The sequence below is a fragment of the Anser anser genome (assembly GCF_964211835.1).
Source record: "Anser anser genome assembly, chromosome: 4".
NCBI lineage: Eukaryota > Metazoa > Chordata > Aves > Anseriformes > Anatidae > Anser > Anser anser.
The window spans coordinates 13384398-13407340 of record NC_139724.1 but is presented as its reverse complement, the minus strand read 5'-3'; the positions used below and the strand labels follow the sequence as shown (position 1 = coordinate 13407340).

At 42.6% G+C, this 22943-nt stretch overlaps 1 protein-coding gene across 28 annotated transcripts in view; it reads right to left on the bottom strand.

Annotated features, from left to right (window-relative positions):
* Positions 1 to 22943, bottom strand: part of ADGRL3 (adhesion G protein-coupled receptor L3) — a 536452-nt gene that overhangs the window by 353695 nt on the left and 159814 nt on the right. For 3 of the 28 annotated variants that reach the window (XM_083833096.1, XM_083833085.1, XM_083833097.1), the window contains one exon: positions 19553 to 19720. The exons of the other annotated variants lie outside the window; for them this stretch is intronic. The gene's annotated coding sequence lies outside the window, so the exon portion shown is untranslated. The remainder of the gene's footprint in view (positions 1 to 19552; positions 19721 to 22943) is intronic. 28 annotated transcript variants of the gene reach the window in all.

Genomic DNA, 22943 nt, shown 5'->3' with positions numbered 1-22943 from the left:
TGAAATTAACTGCTAGGACAATCAGGACAAACGTGCTTTTTCAGAGAACTGTCTTGGGCAGCAGCATGAGGAACGTGAGACATTCACCCTATTTTCATGCCTCATAGCTGAGGATCAGTAACAACTGACCAAAACAGAGAATACACCTGTTGGGCAATTGGTCAAACTATAATCTGCCTGTCTTGATATGCCACAAATTAAACACGTTTCTTAATAGCCTATTATAGAGTATCAGTCTCTAAAATACTCGAGGGAAAACTGAATGTGATTCTTACCACAGAAGGTTGGATTGGGTATTGGGTATAGTATACTTTTTTTCTACAATACTTATATTAACAACAGTATGTACATCTGTTAGACCAGGCCCAGAAGAAGGCCACGACATTGATCAGAGGGCTGGAGCACCTCTCCTATGAAGAAAGGCTGAGAGAGCTGGGGATGTTCAGCCTGGAGAAGAGAAGGCTCCGGGGTAATCTTATTGCAGCTTTTCAATACTTAAAGGGGGCTTATAAAAAGGATAGAAACTTTTTGCTTGGACAGACGATGACAGGACAAGGGTTTTAACTAAAAGAGAGGGAGATTTAGATTAGATGTTAGGAGGAAATTCTTCACTCAGAGGGTGGTGAAGCACTGGAACAGGTTGCCCAGCAAAGTTCTGGATGCCCCATCCTTGGAAGTGTTCAAGACCAGGTTGGATGGGGCTTTGAGCAACCTATCGAGCAGGTGGCATCCTTTTCCATGGCAGGGCGGTTGGAACTAGATGATCTTTAAGGTCCCTTCCAACCCAAGCCGTTCTATGATTCTATATGAACAGAGCTGTAAAACGTTAACACCATGATCCACAAAATAAGTTTTCTTATCTTTGGTGTTCCTTGTTTTTGGAAAAAGATTTTTAAGTGAAACTTTCTACATGATTTTTCACCAAGTAGCTCCTACTTGACTACCCCTGAAATACAGATACTGAAATTAATCTTTTACATAAATTATTGCAGGACTGGAGAGACTGTATTCAACAACAGTGGTCTCATTTGTAGGTTTCCAAACTGAGGCGATGAACTTCTATAACATTCTGCATTTTTAAATACACATTGAACTTAAAATAATCAAGAAAATATAAATGGGTAGCTCAGAGGCATCTGGCAAAAATCAATCGCCACCAGATACAGTCAGACTGAAATGTAATGGCAGTACCACCGGGACTCTGCAATGAACTTAATTATTCAGTTTCTATTACTTCCAAAAAAACAGCAAACAGTAACATTTCCATATACCCTAAATATAATAGTTGTACAATTTGCACTAACACCTTTATTTATGGTGGTACATATAAACTAGGAAAGACCACTACTGATTTTAATCTTAATGCAGTGCTTCCACCTAGAAAAATGTGTCAGTAGATGTCTCAGTAGTCAGGGAGAAACATTTAATTGTAAATATCACATTTGATTCCAAAGAAGAAATTAAGCACTTCTGGTAACTATAAAGGAAGATAATTCATCTGATGTATGGACCTGTCTTTTATGATATTTTGCAAGGGAAAATTTATTAAAAAAAAATGTAGCTATGTTTGATATGCAAGATGAATTGGTGGTGTGGGGTGCATTTTGGTACTCCCTGAAATTTTCCCTATAAGAAGCCCACATTTCTGATCCTCTGCAGGTGAGGATTTTGAAAGCACTACTCAAATGCTAGATCATCTGAGGTAACAGGCAGAATCCCACTGATTTCTGTAGGAAGCAGCATGACCAAGAGAGGGCCTTTGAAAATATCACCCTACATATAGCAAGCAGCAAGTAAAACCTTTGTTATTTAAGGTCATAGCTGGAACTGGAACTGCAATAAAGTATTTCATTCAATTATCTGAAAAGCCATTCACGATAAACAACAAACTGACTTTTTACTACATCTTTACTTCGACTTATTTACTGTAAGAGGTGTAAGCACTCTAGTTTATAAAACAAAGGGGAAACTGACCCAAAGAAATAAAAATAAATAAATAAATAAAACAACTCTAAAGGTTTTGCTAAAGCAATCAGTCCTTTGTTCATTCTGTTCTCCCTATAAGGGAGATTCACAAGGGCAAAGAGGGAACACCAGGCTTCAAAAGTAACCAAAATTGGCAAATTGTGCAGAAAGATATATAGTGTCATTGTTTAGCACTTGGCACCAGCCTGGATCCAAGCAAGCAAGAACACAGATCGCCTGTGATGGGAAATCTATCAGATGTAACAGAGCCAACTGATGGCTAAAAATCTAACATTAAGATCCTTTCATCCACTGCTTACCTTATATTTACATAAGCTTAACTTCCAAAGCAAAAAGACACCAAAGAGGCAATGTCTGAATTGAAAGAAAACTGTATTTCAGCTCAGAGGAAGGCCAAGATCTTCTATGAAGCCAAACTGACCACCAACAAAAAGAGCAGTACCTAAAAGTAGTGTTCTCCAAAGTGACATTTTCCCATCCAGGCTTTGTTTGGATTGCAATAGAAATAGGGAGGGAAGATTGAGGCTGTCTTCTGACAAGTTCCTGGCATTAGTGTCCCTTCCAATAGCACTATTTAACACTGCCTTTACCCATAAGATACATTTAGCGTAAAATCAGCCAGTGTAATTCAAAAGTGTATCATACACAAACCCGCAAAGCAAGATCCCAGCCATGCTGTCTCACTACTGAAAACAGAAATAGCATTCATAAATTGGACACAATCACCATGAACAGTTTAGCATCAAATGCTTTGGAAATCTGTGTAGAAAGCCAAAATATAACATGCCAGTAGATTTCATGCTGCAGATAGCTTTGGATTGAGAAACTAGGGAGAACCCAAGCGGGACACCGCTTGCTATCAGACCCTTTATCGAAGAGTTTCTGTGTTATTTCTTCTTCATACATTAGGAGCTAAACCACTGATGATCAGCAGCGATGATCACTGAAGATCTACAGAGTAAAGGATGGAAAAAAAAAAGCACAAAAAAAAACCCCATACTTTCCCACAGCTCAACTTTGTAATCACAGCTATGGAGGGAGAGGACAATGTCTGCCAAAGAGAATTCTACTGAAGGCAGAGGTTGAGTCTTCATCCATGAGGAGTTATGCCGAGGTGCCACAGTCACACATTGCACATTAACAGCAGGCAAAAAAATGCTTTTTACAGCAACCAGGTTGGGAAACTTCTAGGAACTTCCTTCCCTGTTATAACTGCCCTCATTTTTAAAAGCCTTTCCTTTTTGAGAGCAACAAGGTCCACTCCAAACAGAAGAGCATTAGGTTGTCACAGGTGCTTTTACAGGCCTGGAGTCTTTATGAGCCACATCACCAGAAAAGGAAGGAGCTGATCATCTCAGAAGCAATGAAAACATCCAAACCCACCCAGCTACAGAGCTGAATTTTACTCTATGGCTCCAAAGACCCTTTGCTCACTTGACTGGGGTACAACAAAATCTCTTCAACCAACCTGCATGTAAACAGAGATATCCTCAAAAAGTTACCTTAATCTCTTCCTTGGCAGATGTAAATTATCCTTCTAGAACAATAGAAGATACAGCTTTGCTATGACCCCAGTATTCCTAATCCACATGAGGTTTTTTCTGATTTTTATGTTCTCCTGAAAATAATCAGGTTACCCATTTCAATATTTTTAAGATGAATTGTTCCAATTATCCAATTAAAAATTACACTTTCTGATAAGGTTTAATTTTATGGGATTTCATTTTATGAAACAAAGGTGCTCAGACTAGAAAAGATTTCAGTTTTGTTGAAACATTCTGGCTGGTACCTTATTTTGAAGGGGGGAAACGATCAGTTTGCTGGAGAAAATAGCACACTCCCCAGATTTTTTCTCCTAAAATGTGCCCAGTGCTTAGTTTTCTCTTTTCTACAGAGAAGATCTGTGCAATGCAATGAATCGAATCACTGTTGCATAAAATGGTCAGCACATTGGGCACCCTACTATGAGCTGAAGATAAAATTGGGAGGACAAAACATCCACAAAGGAAGGCTGGTGCTGGAAGGCCCGCCCTGGCCCCAGCAGTCCCCACCCCATTTCAGCTACACTTCCCTCAGCAAAAGGGCAAATCTTTTCTCCCCCTGGCTTCCTCTAATGCCAAACCCACATACATTTACAAGTGCATTTTTTCCTGCTATGATGTACACTTCAGCCCGTATACCCTTAACCTCCACCCCACTGGACTCATTCCCAAACCCCGTACTTTTTTCCCTGAACATCCTGCCATGAGCCCAAGTCTTTCGTTACTCTAGGCAAAAACAAGACTGAGAAGAGAAGTTACAGATCAGCCCATTGCTTAAGGCTAGTGAGTGAAGAGTACTTGAGAAAACAATTCTCTATGGAATTATATTCTCTGTACTAAGTAATTAGAAATTAGCCACAATTAAACCCAAACAGCTAGCCAAATGATGGAAAACTCCCCTGTACCAGCTGTAAGGATGAATGCAACGTGGTCTTCTGTCCATCCCTGCCAACTGCAGCATTACTTAGGCAAAAGAGCAGGGAGGTAGGGAAGAGAAGCAAAGAAATACAGCATGATCCAACATTGCCATCCTCAAGTGCTACACAATCAGTTCAAGCACTTTCCTCTGCCAGCCACACAGACTCTCTTATGTTTCATTTCCCTCTACATACTTCAGTTTCCACCTGCCTTGAAATACATTCACTAATATTTAGCTTTCCAAGAAGCAAGGCGTGAGACTGAAGAGTTATTTCACTGATCTTTCTCTGACCTAATCTGGGTTTCGCTATTCTCATCTACAAATGACTGGTACCAGAGAGGCAGTGTTAGAGTCTTCCTGACCACACATGACAGCATTGCCCAAGTCGACACTGAAGACCTAAAAAGCTCATGTCAGGAATAAATGGAATTAAAGTTTCTGTTCCAGGTTCTCTGTTTTAAAAGAGAGAGAGAGCATTTATAAAAAAGAAAAAGGGGGAATTCTGAATTAGATAGCATAGTACTTTTGATCTGTAGGACTTCCTTTTAATCTGTAGGCCTTGCTCTCCACAGCATTTCACCATCACTTTTGATTTTTTTCTAAATACTAATCTTCCAGTTGGCAGCAGGATTTTATCCACTTTAAGTGAGAATGTAAATTAGTCTGGTTTACCCTTCCAAATGAAGACATTGTCATATACATAGTTTCAGGGAATACCTGCAGTCCACGCTTCAAGACGTTACCAGGAATAAGCCTTCCTTACAGCCCTGGAGTGTCTGCACATCTCACTGCTGTAAATTAAACTGGAGAAATTCCTGTGAAACACAGCAAGCCCTAACTGTTAAAACATGCCCCTTCATCATCTTATCCAAATAACGCCTGAAACAGGCATATCAGAAACACCACAGTGTGCTTATCAGAGGCAGAAGCAAAATGATTGCTAGGATAACCACCAAAGTGAGAGCTCATCTTCACAAAGCCAATAATTCCATCCATGAGGCTAGCAATTCCAAAGGGAGTCTGTATGAAAATCACTGCAAATTGGAAACATGCAACTTTTTATCTCTGTGGTACCAAGTAAAGCTATTTTGTAGTAATAGTGGAAAAAACAAAACAAAACCCAACAAAAATCAATACTCTTCAGGGCCAATATTGGTAAGCCACTAACCAAAGAACAGCAATGTTGAACCTATTGATTCTGTAGAGCTTCACTTCTACATTATTTTCTTCACAGTGTGAAATGTTCCTATCACCTTACAAAACCGAAAATAAGAGACAAACTTCTAATTAATACTTCCTAAAAATCTGTAGTTACACTTACATAATTACAAAAACCCTTAGTGGTATGCTCTGCTTTATACATTTGTCAAAATACCTTATGTTAAGAACAAAAATGTGTGTTTTTTTTTTTTTTAATAATAATTATTTTTTAAATGATTCAGCTACAGGTTTATCAGGATGAATAGTTAGTTATGACAATCTTAGACAGCTTAGCAAGGATACCTGAACTGGTTCATAACATGGTACAGCTGACTGACAAACGTGCTTGATGACATCAAGATAATGCAAATGCACAAATATCTCTTAATATTTAAACCAGGACATCAATGGATGCCTCAAATAGTAGTAATTAGGGTCCAACTTACTGAGTTATGGTCAACTATTGTCCTGTTTGTTTACAGGTATGTATACACCCCCACAAAAATATATTCCCAGATTACTCAAAAACGTGTTTTTGCTATTAAATAGTGAAAAGGTTAGGCCAAAAACCCGATTTCCCTTAACACAATGTCACCTTAAGACCTGTTCATGAAAGGTTAGAAGAACAAAACTGTACACATCACTATATGGGGACAAAAACAAGTAAGTTAATGCATGGGATTATTTTAACATGTGTCTATAGGAAGAAAAGCACATCAGACACCAGAGACTTAGTTGGGAGTTTGCACGTCCTGGTCTTTCTTCCCAGCCAGGTGAAAGACTTCTGAAGATGCCCTTAGCTTCCCCTCCCTCACCTCCTCCTTGCTCCGTCCCCCCCCCATTCCAGGGTGAAAACCAGGGCACGATTAGAAGAGAGCTCCGGGATAAACACATCGCTAAAACAATAAATACCAGCTAGACAGCTATGAAGGTCAAGAGATGTTTAGGAAGATTACAAGTTCAAAGACCACAGTTGCAGCATGTACTGACAGATAAAGCATATTTCTTCTTCTGAAAAATATATGTAGGTTGTATACAGCTAAGTTTATTATTATTATTTAAATTTTAAAGAGAAAGAAAGGGGAAAAAAAAAGGCCTGGAAGATAAAGGGCTACTTTTCTTACTAGTGCTGTCCTACTGAGCACTGTCTCCACAGAGGGCTGCACGGGGAGGAAAGTCTTTGACATAGTACCAGAAACCTCCAAAGGGATTTCTTTAACAAGTTACAGGTTGGGGTTGTGGATGACAGGGTGTTTTGAAGAAAGCAGTGAGGCTAAGAACTGGCATTGTGAGTCCTGTGTACCACCTGAGCTGCTTCTCAGGGGAGGCCGTGCCCTGGGCCTCAGGGAGACCATGGCCGTCACCACCACCAGTGCTGCTCGCTCCCCTCACTGGGGAGGGAGGGGGTGAAAGCCCCAGTCAGGACAGCACCACCTCAGGGCACTCAGCCCCTCTGTGCGGTCCTACTACCCTCAGGGGGTATGGGGCCTTCCCCACAGCCACCTCCCCAGGGCTGACTGCCAAAGGGCTGCCCCATTCCTCACCACCAGAGTCCCCCAGGGCTGCAAGTACCTGTCTCCACTGGTGCCCCTCCGTGGAAATCTGTGCTAAGGGTCCCAAGGGGCCCCAGCCACCTGGGAGAGGAGACCCAGCCTCTGATGGTTCATTCAGATCTTGGTCCAGAGGTATTCAGTATCAATTTAACAGCCTCTTGGTATAACACGGCTTTTACACCAAGCAGGTCTATGCGCATGAATGGCGAGGAATAATGGTTTGCAGAAGACTCATCATCTGAGACTCAGTGTCTTGAAGCCATTGGGGAACCCCAAAGTGGCTCAACAAGCCAAAGTGCAGCAAGAAATTGGCTGCTGCCTTTCGCCAAATAAAGAAAATTTAAGTAGTGAACAAGCACCAACAATACTACTCTATAAACAATTCATCATTTGGAAAAGGTAGCCTAAGATCTATAATGCTTCCCTGCCCCTCTCCTCCACAATAATCACATTTTAAATATATCCTTTACAGCAATGGTCTAGCCATTAACAGTAACTGTTTCTTATGTGCACAGTAAAAGACGTAGTGCTACAGAGACTAAATGGGACTTATGGAAAAGAAGCCATAAATCTTTGTCAGCCTCTCAGAAATGAACACTTAATACAACTAGCTTGGAGTACTTCACTTCTCCCTCAGCCGAGGTACCAATTATAGTAACGCTATGATAAATTTTAATCATTGTTGTTAATGGCTCCCCCAATTTATTTTATCCCCTCTGTACACTAATGAGCTGTGCTCAAAGTCTCATGATTCAAATACTATTCCCTCCCCACACGTAAGCAGGATAAAGCAATCTTTTGGATATTGACCTATAATACTGCTGACCTATTCACTAGCATATGAAAGGACTCAGAGCATTTGGGAATACAGAAAGTTTGGTCGGAAAGTATAGTTATAACACGGCCAGAAATCATTTATTTCCACTTTCTTTCCCAAATTTCTACTCCAATTCTCCAATACTCCCTGTTTCCACCATTCCCTCCAGTGCTTTAATTTCCTTATCATCAAGTGAATACTTTCTTTTTGTGTTGTAAAAGTCAGTATAAAACCAACACATTGTTTAGGGCCACAAACAGAGTTGCCTCCTAAATCTCCACCACCCCTTTAGTTACTAGCTGGTACTAATTTAACAAGCAGTTTTACACTCACAGAACGGTAAAGCATGCTCTAATCTAGGGAGAAGCCTCATTGCTTCTACAAAACTTGGTACAACTCCGATCTTTTTATCCCAGTGGTGCAAAGGAAACCAATAATTCAGGTTCGCCAAAGCAAAAACAATCACAGATACCCTGCTTGCATACATCCTATGCACAATGGAGACACGTCACCGAAGGTAGACACCACTTTCAAAGCAGTGTTGAAGTTTGATTACAACAGATGGTTCAGGTAACCTGGACACTTGCTGTTCACCTTGCAGTAACATTAAAAAGCAGCAAATCAAAAACAGCCCGAAGAAATTCTCCCCGTCCCACCTAAGCCAGGGAACTCACTGCCACAACAGGGTGATGAAGCCAATCCACAAAGCAGCAAATGTTTATATACCGGCCCCTAATCCTCAAGAGCTCACAAAATCCTTGTGACCAGGTTATCCTGAAACCATTTATCAGACATTTCTTTCTACAAAGCAGAAAGTTCAATGTTGTTAACAGAGGGGATGAGAGGGACCTGGCAATTCCTGTACTGCTCCTGATCTAAAGAAACAAGAGAGAAAAGTCAAAACTTTCAGGTTTGTTGCAACAGTAAGTGTTGGAAGCAAACATTCTTACTAGCTTTTGCCATCACCCCAAGGAATTCATGACAAAAGTAATCCAAGCAAGAGCACATCAAAAACAACTTCTCTTCCATGTTAATGGCTAAAAATAAATAAGCAAGTAAGCTTTTTTTTTTTAAAAAAAAAAAAAAACATATTTCTATTCCCCCTCCCTTTCTATACTATCAACCATAGTCTTTTCTAGCTAGTTCTAAATTTTTAAGCTTTCTTCCTGCTGTGTACCAAGAATACGGGAATTTTAAGTAAGAGCCATTTTCAAAACTTTTTTTTTTTCTTCTCTGGAAAATACACTGATAAAAATGATAAATATTCCCAGTGCCCTCTCTGCATGGTATCAGCCATCTCCACATACACATGATCCTAACCATCCCCCAGAACACACTGCTCCCTTCTCTGTGGGTGGCAAAATCTTCCTTATAACAAAGTTTTGCTTGTGAGCTGTTTCATCTTTTGCAGAGCTTTGGATGCTGCTGTGACAGCAGGTATCTTCACGGCTCTGAAGACCTGCAGGCCTTCAGTTATGAAGAAGCATCCCCTTGTGCTGTACGTACGGGAGCCAGATTCAGGGTTTGATCATGGTGGCAGTTGAGTATGGAATGGTCCCATGGAACGCAGCAACATATTTCATGGGGAATTTCCTCCTTGCTCTCAGCCTGCAAACTATGTGCCATATGGAGAGCTGGCAAAAGGGAGAGGACAGATGTCTGGAGACATTACAGTTACTACGTTAACTGCCTGTGAGTTTATTCATCAAAAGGTGATCACCCTTTGTTCTGGTAGGGATTTATTTTAACTTCCTTTGCAGCTTTGAGAGGTTGACAGCAAATCACTATTACACAGTTTTCAAAAAGTACCAAGTGATTTGCAGCCTGATTAAAAGGCACATTTCTTGGCCTGCAATACCAAATGTTAAGTAAAACCTACAAATGAGGAAAACAACTAAGAGTTGACAGCAGCAGAAAAGGATATAAATGGAAACCCTCACTGTAGCTGTCTGCACGCTCGTGTATGACACTGGACCAGGCTGGATGTCAGGGCTGCACAGAAAAGTGTTGCTACATGAAAGAGAATCTTCCTTCTCTGAATGCAGAGAAGGGAAAGTTTGAAGCACTTGAACAAAAAGAAAAAAACAAGTTCCCTCTTCTTAAAAAAAAAGGACTTGGATGTGCATGCTTAGAATAAGAAAACAAAACCCACCACAAAAGCTATTCACTTTCCAGCAGTGTTTCACAGACAGATCTCTCATGAGACACCCTTTGATTCAACCTGGAGTTCATTTCCTGTGGACTAGGGAGAGCATTAAATGCCCATGTGGTTCTTGGAATATAAGAAGTAAAACTGGAAGACTTTCTCATTTTGAAAGCCTTTTTCAACAGTACATCTGCTTTTGGAGTTTGCATCCTTTAAGCAATGCTTCCTGCAGAGGAGTAGCCGTTGGCCATGCCTGTCTGCTGTCTCCTGTGCTGGAGAAGGAAGTTCGAGTGAGAATTCAGCTCACAGGCAGGCACAAAGCCCAAAACTTATACTGTTTTAGGAGCAGAGACACACAGGGAAGACGGTTTCATCCAATCCCAATTGATGTGGAGCCGAGGGGAGTCACCTGAGAAGTGAATGGATTGCAAAGATGAAACCACAGGCACTCAGTCAGAGAAAAGGGAGAAGAAGGTAACTATTCCTTTTTCCTAAGAAGGCACATTTTAGAAGAAAACTTGCAATGCTGCTCACAACAGAAATCTCAATCAACAAGTGATGGAGTAATTTGGCAAAAGGGGTAGGAGTAGGTAGCATTTTCCTCAAGTTTGCTACCATCACATATAGATAGTGTTCCTCAGCATAGCCCACCTATCAGGTATCTTCACCTAATTTCTGTTAAAGGGTTATAAAATTTTACCCCGTCCAAGCATGGCTGTAGAAGATGCTTTTTACTGTACGTGGCTGTGCAATAAAAAGAGAAGCCTTAAGGAAAGGAAAGGGGAAAGAAGGGGATAAAAGGGGGAAAGGGAAAAAAAGAATGAAGTATCCATTCTTTGTTTAAGCACCACTGTATCCTAGCACTACCTTCAACACAAAAATGGTTGTGTCCCTCCCTGAAAGAGTTTATCATTTACAATTGGATGGGAAAAATGGCTGGAAACCACACCAGCAGTTCAGGAGATAAAGAGCTGTGCAGTTCTCTAGATATAACAACATTTGCCAGTCTATCATCTATTTCTTGTGGCACTTGATGAAACTGCCTGTTTTTTCCACCAAAATTCAGGTCAGTCACTGTCCCTCCTTCACAGTGTCACAGCTGCTCTGAAAATATACATCAGAGCACTAGCTGAAATCAAACTGCCAAGCACCACTGCAATGCAGGTCAAGTACACGGACATTTTTCATTTTTTTCCTGAGCAAGAGGCCGTGCTTATCCCCCCCAGAACACAAACCCCAGCCATCAGCAAGGAGGCAGATGTAGTAGCTGAGCAAACGGTGCTGTCCTGTTGCTGTTAAGTGGGAAATAACACATCACCTCCCACAGACCTCACCTCAACAGGTGACACGCTGGGCCGCAGCACGTGCACGCACACCCTTCCTTCTCCAGCCTGCCAGCCCACACAGCCCATAAACAAGCAGGGATCTTCCCAAGGTCCTTGACACAAAATGGTTTTTAAATAGGTCCTTCTCCAAAGGAAAGGAGAACTTAAGAGCAAAACAGAGACTTCGATAATTAAGTGTTCACAAGGGCTTTATCTCTGCAGGGGAGGGATTTGTTGGTTTTAAGTTCTCAGCCAGCAGATGATGAAACTCCTCTCCCCAGGGTTTACTGACCAACAGTAAACAGCGTGCATATATGCATGCTTTTTTTTAAAAGCTCCTTTTACCTTTAGCATAGGTTTAAAAGAACCTAATATTGCACCTAAGCAGCAACAATTGCATAACAAGTGCAAAAACAAATTTCATGACTTGCTTCTATTTCTTTTTTTCCGCCTGCTACAAAGCCCCCACTCACCTGCTCATAACATATCAGCACAGAGAAGCATGAACACAGGACAGAAAGCATTTGTAGTATCAAAGGGCTAGAGCAGGTTCCAGAAGCTGGAACCTCTGCCCCGATGCTGAGACAAAATAAATAAGAAAAATAATATAAATAAATAAATGATGATTTTAAAAATTAAAAGGTAGGGCACAAAGGCAACCCTCAAATTGCTCTTAAATATCACTTCGCCTCGAAAATTGGGAAGTTAATTTTTAAAGGGAGAAAACCCATGCACACACAGGTACCTTCAGAACTGTTTGGATTAATTTGCCTTTTATGTCCTTCAATTGTGGGGGGGAATGGGGAGACGTACAGCTCAGAGACCAAACCTGAAGCTGCAGTTCTTCTGCAATAACAGGACTGGAAGAGCTGAGGCTTCGAGAAAGACAGCAAATACAGGAAGTTTCACAACTGAAGTGCTGGAAGAAGCAATTCTGAACAGTCATTCTCACCGGCTCGTGCTGCCAGCAGACACCATTCCTGCGTGTAAAGGCACAGCTCCTTTTCCCCAGCCATGGTCCTCTCTTCTGAGAACACAACGGAGGGAGCCTCTGAGCTTCCAGAGAAGCTAGAGGAACCCTCTTCTCTGAAGCAGCTGCTCATTAAACTGCGCTCAAGGCCAAAACATCCAATACACTGAAGTAGCATAAAACTGCCTCAGACAGGCAAGGATTTAGTCGGAGTAGAAGTTCTTTCATCATTTTCGAATGCTGTGTAATGGCCTCATCTAAACTGCACTCTGCCACAATAGGAAAGTACTGATGGATATGAATAAGCAGGGAACTGATGCCTAGCTGCAAACATGAAACATTAACTTTATTTTGGCCATCATAGTTTTTTTTAATTAGAACAATAAATTTTAACAATAAAAAGTTCTATTTCCCAGGGACCCAATTGCTTCTACCATAATTAAAGGAAGATTGTGGGAATTGGGCCAAAACAACACTGCCAGGAACAGCAAAACACCCATAAACCCCATGTTAGCACTGCACGGTCCCGAATGCTGTGTTCTGAAACAAGTTACCATAGATCACACTCTCTGGTAAATCCATACACACACTTAATTCCATGGTAAGCATGAGGCAGTTCTCACAGGAGGGCAAGCTCCTATCTCAAATCATGTCCTATTCACTGCAGAACAACAGCAGATGTGTGCCCATGGACCATGAAGTGCCAGCACGGGGTCTCTCACTGTAATTTCCCTATGAATTAGGTATCTAGCTGTGGATATGACCTTCGTGAGAAAGCACACCTGAAATTTCTGAATTGCACTCAACAAGAGTAGTGCAAAATGCTAAATAATCGGTCCTGTCCCTGCTCTGTAACTCCATTTCCTCCCCCAGCCTTGTGCTTATTTTGGTTACTTGGATGAGCAGCAGACAGCTCTTACATATCTGGCCATCAGTCAGCTGCAGCCTGTGTATATTACTGATACTGTAAGATTTATAAAAATACCATAGATTCACAATATATAAAAATAAACAGAGTTCTAAGTAGCAATCCTGCACCTTATTCTTTATTTAAAGCAAAACAAAACCAGAATAGAATCACATTTAAAAGTCATTTGGAGAGAAGATGCATACTCAAAGCAGGCAGACACTGCTGCTCTACTTCCCCACACATCCCAAAAGGGCAGGGATAACAGCAATACTTAGCACTAACTAAAACTTAGGCTACAGGGATCTAGAGAGAAGCAGCTCAATAAGTAAATAAATAAACAAAATCTCATTCCTGACATGCTGGAAGTTAAAATGGATGATCTAATGGTCTCTCCTAGTAGTAAAAACCTGTAATAGCTAAATCCAAAATGCCAGACAAATGGTTAGCCATCAATTATGTATTATCAAACACGCCAGCAAGGCGCACAATGGTTTCGAAGATGGAAACATTGGGAAAGTCAAGGCACTTGTGGCAGGCAACAGAGGAAATCACTGGCACCCAAGTAACCCACGAGACTACAGCTCCCCATATTCCATGGGCAACTTGCATTTCTTTACTCCTTGTTCAGGTTAGCTGGCAGTATTTCTGCTCTGTTTTTAAACACATACTGCCAAGATCTTATCGATCTCAAAAAAAATAAAATAAAATAAACAGTCTGAGGAGCAAGGAAGCAAGGTAGGTACTGCCGGACCCTCAGCTTTGGGAACCTTCCGGGGGAAGCACAACGGCACAAATTTCTTCCTACTTGTGTTGGTTAGGTTGTTAAAAGCATTGGCTGTGTTTTGTGCCATGTTATAACGTCCCTCTGAGAGGGAGAAAGACAGGTCAACGGGATCATTTAAATTGGACTCAATAGGTATGAAAGAGAGCGACCCTGTTGGAACCGATTCATTCTTGGGGGCTGAGTTACGGTCACCATTATTTCAGCCCCCCGGAGAGCGCAGCAGGCCAGAATACAAATTAAAAGATTATAAATAGCACCGAGCAAGGTTTTGTTACCATCTCTGAGGCAGCACTATGCTGACCTGCATTCAGGTTTCACTACAAATCTGAAATTCAGCTCGAGCCCCCAGAAGAGTTCACAGAAGTGTCAGCACCACCCCAGCGAGGGCCGTGGGCTGGGATAACCCCTCGCTTTCTCTCACGGTGCCAGACAAGTATTTATGACTTCAACTCAAAGCCAGATGTAAATGGACAATTTTGCACAGTCTTCAACCAAGACCTGACATTCTCTCCAAGCATTTTGAGCAGCAATTCAGCATGCTCTGGGGGAACAGAGAGACAGTGCGTGGTCCAAGACCAATAAGCGTATGCAAAGTTCAAATTTTCTTTCTCTGAGGTAAACTTCGGGCCAAATCGAGCTGCTTGTCGTACCCCAATGGAAACAAAGCATTCCTCTTGCCCTGCGTGGTGATGAGGAGCGGCACAGTCCATGGGAGAAGCATGAAGCTGGGATTTGGGAACCCGATTTCTGCTTGAGCCTCTTCAACTCATCCATGACGTAGGCCTAAGGAAAGCTCTTGTCTGGCTATCCCGACACACTCCTGCATCCCACCACTTACGCTATGTTTGGTTTCAGATCCCTCTTCTAAAGAGGACCACACTCTAGCTTGTTTATACACCTCACATTGACTCTCTGATATTTCAGAAAAAGACTTGGGACCAAAGACAACTGCTTTACCATGACTGAAAGATTTTTTGTTTGTTTGGGCTTCCGGTTGCAAAGCAAAATGTCTTCTCTGGAATAATGTCAGCAGAATGAAGACCTTGCTCCTGGCTCAGAGCCCCATTACCCTGGGTGGTATAATGACACTTTTTTTTACCTCCGAGAGCTCACCATTTCCAGGTGAAATAAGTGACATCTGATGGCAAGATGCCAAATAAACTGTAATGGCTAACCCTGCCTCTGCATAAATAGAGGTCATGAGACTCATTTTGCAAAGCAGGGCTCTTCACAGTCCCAGCTCGTTCCAAGGATGGCAGGGCTGTGCAGCAGCTCTGAATTCATGGTAATGCACCCACCGTTTTCTAGCAAAGAAGAAAGAAAAAGCAAGGCTTCGATCACTTTAAACTCGCCAGGGCAACAGCTGAACCTTATCAGTTTTGAGGTAAGACAGATGCTAAACTGACCTCTTAGTGCAATGTTTTCCAAGCCAGAGGGGAGGGTTTCTTGCTCTTGATCCTCCCCCTTCAGAGTTTTCCAGAAGAGCTGTGAAAAGTGACTGGTCTGAACAAAGGCATCCTTCACAATTATCTGGAAGCCTTTAGAGAAGGCTGATGTTAAATGTCATGTTTTATGCTGCTATCTCACAGGCCCGAAGGAAGAATGGAGCTTATGTCAGAGGCAGTGTTTGTTTTTCCTTCTGTGGAGATACACACTTCAGCGTGAAGGCTTCTCTCAATGATACATTTGTTGAGCGACATAGAAATATGAAAAGAAGGATAGTTTGAAGATTTCCCCCCTCCCTCTTAATTACGGAGTTTTAATATAATGCTCGTGGTAATAAGAACAGACTATCCCACCAATATTCACACTGAGCAGGGCTTAGCGCACAAAAGCTCTCACCAAAACCCATGGGAATCAGAAAACCAAGCTGCTGAGTGCAAGCAGAGACCGCAGGATCTGGCTCAAAGAAAATCTGTAGAACTAACAGCCCCTCATCTCTACAGAGACCATTTAATGATAACACGACTGCCACGCAGCTCGAAGATGGCCCATCTCTGCTTAACAACACGGATGCTCTGGGAGAGGTCTCTGCTGAGCAAGGATTCAGAAACTCCCAGTTCTCTGCCACCAGCTGTCTCTCAATCCCCTCATGCACCCACTCTGTCCCTGCTCTGCTCCCATTGCTGCCTTTCTACCTCAGCTGCTGCCTTCTGACCTTGCAGACAGGACCAATGACTAAGGGACCCGTTTGCAAACACAAGCAGACTCACGGCTCTTCCCGCAGGCATTCACCAGCACGTTTTAGGAAACTGTTTGCACAGATGGCAGCAGGTTGCTGGAAAACTGTTTAATCCTCTTCCATGTGCTTTGAAGACGGCATTATGCTTCGAGCAGGCAGCACTGTCTTGATCTGCTGTAACCAAACTATGGCTTTATCAGTGTTGGAGTAATTAGAAACTGGCAGTTCACTCTGAAAAAATGGTGCTGAGGCACTTTCCCTACACATCAGTCAGTACAAGCGTGTGCCCTACAGTGGGGAGGCCAAGCAACCTCCAGGACCGGCTCACTTCTTGTCTTCTACCTTGCAGCAGGAGCATGCAGTCTTTCAAAATTTTCTTCCCCTCTTGGAAAACACACAGCATGCTTTACAATATCCTTCCTACCCGGGGGTATGTCCAGCAGGAGCTACTAGGAGAATATCTGTGCACTTTTAAGCCATACTGCATCTCTTTTTCCTCTACCGTACAAATGTACAAAATGACCCAAAAGAATAATTATAAAAATAAACAGAAATCCCCTACCAGGAGGGCCTTCATCTGCAAGACCTTGTTGAACACCCTTAATTCAGTGACATGGAGTAAGTGCCGGAGATGCATTGGAAAAGGGGCAGGAACAAAATATATAAAAAAAATAGTTAAATGAAGCTGAGATGAGTACAGCCTGTCCAACACTTTAAAAAAATAAACAAAAAAAAATGCACAATCATTTCTTTCAAGCAGAACCTCCAGTCAGCCGCCCGATGTGCTACACCTGAGTAGAACCACCTGGGAACAGTCTGCCACGGAAAGATGAGAGGAATGGAAACCAGCGGCACGAGGAAGCAGTTAGGACAGAACAAAGTATCATGGCATGAACACTGGACAACTCTTAATGGCCATCTGGAAACAGAACAGCTCAATTAATTTTTCTTATTTAACAAACCAGCCTTCCTGTCCTAAAAGTCAGTGGGCCAAGCTTAGACAGAGGCAGGCACTAGGCACACAGATGGCTCAAACCATCTAAGCTAGAGGGACACGTGTATGGGAGCACACCTGGCTGAGCTTCCTTCCTAGACACTGCACCCAAAAAACTTTTGCAGAGCTCGTTACAATTACAGAACAAAAACGTCTAATGACAAAGGAGAAAATGGGAGAATAGAGCAAAGGCTAAATTGAAAGCAATTCTTTAGAAGTAAGCTGTTTCTTGTTTGGAGTCAGGCTCAATACTGCCACTGCCCATACCTGGTAAAACATCCACATAGGGTTTAGGATTGGGCACATATATTGGAATGATTCAAAAAAAAATGTAAAGGGGAACAAGATATGTAACTTTTTCTTTTTTGACAGAAATATGAATCATTTCAATTTCTAGGCTTTAAGATAAACTGCATACTTTCGAAACTGCGGAAGCCTCAAGGCACATTTGTATCTCTGTCAAAGGTGAGATTAAAACATGTCGACATACCTGCAGTGTGCCTGATCGCCCCAACTCAAGTGCCAGGAGGAGTGACAAGGAGCCTGTCCCACCACAGCTTCCCTGCCATTGCTGCCACAGTAAACTTGATCAAACAAGGTCTCGCGGTACAACTACAATTAACAATACTACTGTTTTGTCCTTCATAGACTCTCAAAAGAACTTTAGCTGACTTTTTTTTAGCTGCTCTGACAATTTTCCTAACTAATCCCTCCTTTAAAGATGCCCACATGACTGGAAAGCCTAAACTGCATCATTTTTAGTGGAGCTATGGGTTCTGACCAGCATATGGCCGCACATTGAAGGTCTGAGGGGCTTCACTAACTCCAAAGATACATAATGCCCTCCTGAATCATCAGCAATAACTGCTCTTGCCTCCCTTTTTCAAGAGCAGTTACTGCCCAGCCCTGCTCCCAATTCATCACATCAAATCTGATTTCTGGTATCATGCTCTGACGAGCCAAGGATTAAGTCACGAATGAGCACTACCTGGCTGTGCAGTAAGCCTGGGGACAGCAGTTGAGATGGAGAACTGACAGTCTGGCCTGAAATTAGCTCCAGAGTCAGCCCATTGCCCCGGGAAGGCATCTCATGCTACAAGGAGAGACACTCACATGCAATTAATTGTCACATGAGCTAGTTGTCCTGCCCCCCTTGTCTGTTAGGGCACTGGTGAAAGGATGTTGAAAAGAAAAATTGTATCCTCCCGTTCTCTCAAGAGACAAAGTCCTCTCCTTCCTCCTTCTCTAGTTGCGCTGTAGAGCCTGAGTCATGGTGCTTCCGATGCCACCTCATCCCTCCTCACCCACCTCACCGTGCTGTGCCTTCAAACTGCGACTGAACCCCTGCTCCAGTGACAAAAGAAGAAATTACCAGCGGGGATTATAATGCAGACAGCAGTGGCCACAAACAACCTAATTTCCCCCGGAGGCAGGCCGTGTATGTTTTTTGTTGTTCAGAGCCATCTGCAAGGAACTGGATATTTGCAAATAAAAGGAGATTAGGACAAGGCATTAATCCAGCGTCTGCTGCTCATTCATGCTGTCCCCTGAAAGAGAGCCCAGATACAACATTTAAGTTGCTGCATTCAGTTCTGAGCTGCTGGTAAATTAAAGAAAGAAGAAAAAAAAAAGATAATTAAGAGATCCACAAAGTTGGGATGTTACTTTCTATACCAACTAAGCCCCGGGAGGGCGGTAAAACACAAGAGCCGTAATGAAAGAAAATGAGATTGCCTTTGAGGAGAGGCAGCTCCCCCTCAGCTGTGCCCTTATGTGGGCCCAGCAGAGAAGAAACATGTCCCAGAAAGAGGGTGGGAGCAGAAATGGGGAGAAAACCTTGCTCTTAGGAAGGCCTAACTTGCTTGCTGTTGGATAGGAGCATGTGGCAGAAAATGGCACCCGCGCCTTTTACAAGAAGCTACGCTCTGCACACCATGAGAGAGCAAAGGCATCAGCACAGCAAGCTCACTTTCACATTTTGTTTTCTTCCTATCCACAGTAACTACGTAGCAGTCAGTGCTGCCTTTCCAAACTAATATTATTATTATTAATAAAGCTTGGGAAAAAGAAAAAAAAGAGAAAAAAAAACATCCAGTTCAGAAACAGATGAAAAGCACTTCATCTCTGCGTACTGTCAGTTTTTCAACCGGCAGCCATTTTCACAGAGAGTTTTGCCTGACAGAGCTGATGGGCGCTCACTGCTGCTGAAGTTTTGGGTTTGATACCTTTCAGATGTAGCTGGCGTGCTCAGCGTTCAAAGGCATCGCGCATGTGGCACCACCTGCATCCCCTGCCTTGGGAGCCGAGAGCGCATTTCACATCACAAACGCTGACTGTCAACCGCGGGTGCCTGATGCTTTCTGTTCAACATTTTCCCAGCTTCGTTTTGTTTACTTTAAGATAAAAAAAAAAAAAAAGATTTTATTAAAGGCACTTCCCATAGCCTGCTTTAAATGTAGATGAGCCAACATACATTTTCATCATGTCTGTGTCTCTTTGCTCTACCTTATGTCTTCAGCACTGCCTTGTGGATCATTATTCACTGTACCCTATTGTAATTCTGCCTCACTAATGCAGAAATATCCTATGTACAGCAAGCCAAACTTTCGTCCCACCAGAATTCACTTCACTAACATCTCAGAAAAAGTTGGTCTTCTGGTGAAAATTCAGGTCAAATTTCAGGTGAAAGACCTGGCCAGTCGCAAAAGACCTAGGCTGGGCTCCTTGGAGGAAACCCTTGTAATAATTTTTGGAAGAGACCTAAGGGGATTTAGGAGCATGAGTTTCAGACACACGGAATAGCCTCAGCAATCGGCCCCACTACGCCACACGAACCAGGGGAAGGGGACATTCAGCCTAACGGGCTGACTCCAGGTGGCAAAGCATGGTTCCCATTTGGGACCACGGATTGCAAACTGCCTTATGAGGCAAAACAGCATGCCAGATATCCTAAGAAAAATACCTATTTGCAGCTGAGCACATCCAGCCCAGCACAGCAGATAATAAATAGGTGGGCTGGCTGAAGCTCCTGGAGTTGTCGATGGGACACACAGTAACTTTCCCAGCTCCCTCCTCTTCCAGCGTTTCTGAAACCAGCCCAAGCATCACTCAACCCAAACCGTGTTTTGGTGTCCGTACGGCATTAAAGCCACCCATTTGCTGGCATGCCATTAGTTTAAATCTGTTCTACAGCCAGTTCCACGATCAATAAAATGCAGAAACATGACTGGAGAAAGGAATTAGCATCTGTAATCCCATGATTACATAAACCCCTTTGGTCAATCAGTTATTAATGGCTGTTATATTTATTGGGGTTTATAGCAGGCCTACAAACCTGAGCCATCAGAAGCAGACACTGAAGGAGACACTAAAAAAGCCATTTGATTACTGACTCCTCACAGCAAGTGCTGACAGAATACAAATTTGGCTCGCTCTCCCTCCTCTTAGCAAGCCTGCTAATGAGCTTGCCAATTAAGAGCCAATCTGAAGACCTTGGAGGGGAAGCTGTCAAGAACACAAACCCCTGTGCCTCCGAGAAGCAGCTGCGGGACGCGTGACAAGGGCCACCTCCGAGGCTTACTGCTCACACCACCCACTGACCCCTTTATCTCCCCAGACTCATTCCCTTCGCCCAGGAAACACAAACACTTGTCACACGTGCACAGTACAGCTTCTCAGGCGTGGACACTGAAAATAAACACACGGCAATGCACAGTAAAACCTCCCTTGATCCTTGACATCGCAAAAAGCTTACTAGTTCAAATGCTAGAAATACTGGGTAAGTGCACAAGCTTTAAAATAATAATAAAAACATCACTAATTAAACATCACCATGTCTATCTAATTATTTTGGGATAACTGTTTCATTTTTGGATGTATGTGTTTCTATTTCAGGAATCAAGGACACTTTGGGCAAGGGAATTTGGGCTCCTAACTCTCTGCGGGTATTTCTGTGCATGTTCTTCCCCTCGCATCAGCAATTAACTTAATGCAGTTTACGGAAAGGCAAAAGGATAAATATCCCACCAGATCCAATTCTCTGGTAACAAAGCATTATGAGTTTCAGTGCTGCTGGCCATGGAGTGCATCACCGTGACACTTGGATGGGGCACAGACGTGTGATCGCTGCACAAGTCTCCCACGACAGTAATGTCCTTAGGCAGCTGTTTCCACTACACCTCTCCTGCTGCCTGGCCTCTCCCTGCCACAGCAAAATTCATTTCAGAACCACACCACACTGTATCCCTTCATAGTTTTCCTCCAGCAAAAAACATGATCATTTCCAGTAGAGGATTACAACCAGCATACTTCACCCCAACACCTCCCCAGCAGCTGTTCGTAGGGGTCGGACAGTATCGGGACGCTTGCTTTGTCCAGGAGACTGGGACAGAACAGGAGCTGGACTCCTGGTCTCGATTTTCTTCCAAATTTATCAGTCGCCCATTTATTTCATCACACCACACGATGAGTAACCCTCTGGAAATAACCTTTAGCAGAAAGCCCTGTTACTGAAATAAAGAAATGCCATAGTTTCTCTGAAACCATATCCTTCTGCTGAAACTAATTATGAGAAAGCTGTTGCTTAATGAAAGTTTGCTTTAATATGACTTATGCTATTCATAAGTTTGCTTTGGACTGCATCCAGGTTTTTAAAATTAAATATTAGCAGTCTGCTAGCCTATCAAACAAACCTAAGCATGTCAGGTTAGTATTTTAATGGTGGTGTGGGTTTGTTTCTTTTTTTTTTTTTCCTTCTCCCCCTCTTCTCCCAGTTTAGGTTTGGCTTCCTAATTGACTTGCTGCTTTAAAGTTAGTAAACTCAGAAGTCTGAGGAGAAGATGTCACACTTTAATGGTTTAGGAGTACATACTTTGTCTGGGTGATTGATGGATCAAATGTGTGCCGAGGAATGCCGCAATGTTTCTTTCATCATCTCTGCTTCTCGTGGGGATGAGAGCTGGACTATCTCTAAACCTCTTTGCTGCTAGCAACAATAATCAAATTATCTCATTCATTATAAATGTAAAAAGCATCTTACTGTCCTGAAGGGATGTTATTGAACTGACATTACCGCATGAGCACTGACAAAGGTGTAAGTGTGAATTTATCACCTAGGATTCTGTTGAATATATGCACTGGGTCTGGTGCTCAGGCACGCTGGGCTCTCTCTGGCTCATTACGCTCCTTTCTGGTTATTGCCAGTCCCAACCTGTTTGGCAAATGAGATATGGAAGAGCTGCATTGACACAGTGGTGACAGGTCTTTCAAAAATACATGCGATAAGTGGGGTAACATTCACAGATGAATGGTAAAGGAAGGCTGACGCATTAATCGAGGGTTGCATATCTGACAAGAGACAGAAATGTAGACAGAGAGCACTTATTAAAGCAATATTTAATATTTTCAGAGTTCTTTTCAACTGTAATTATTTATTTTCAGTGCTGCCTAACCAAGTCAAGGACTGCAGTGTTTCTGATCTTGAGATAAGGGCTGAATGGTAGAAAATGTTTTAAAATAACATGTATGCCAAAGTTACTAATACAGGCTACACACATATTCACATGCTTATATCAGATTTGCTCAGCTTCTGACTGCAAGCCCTGCCAGTGAGATGTA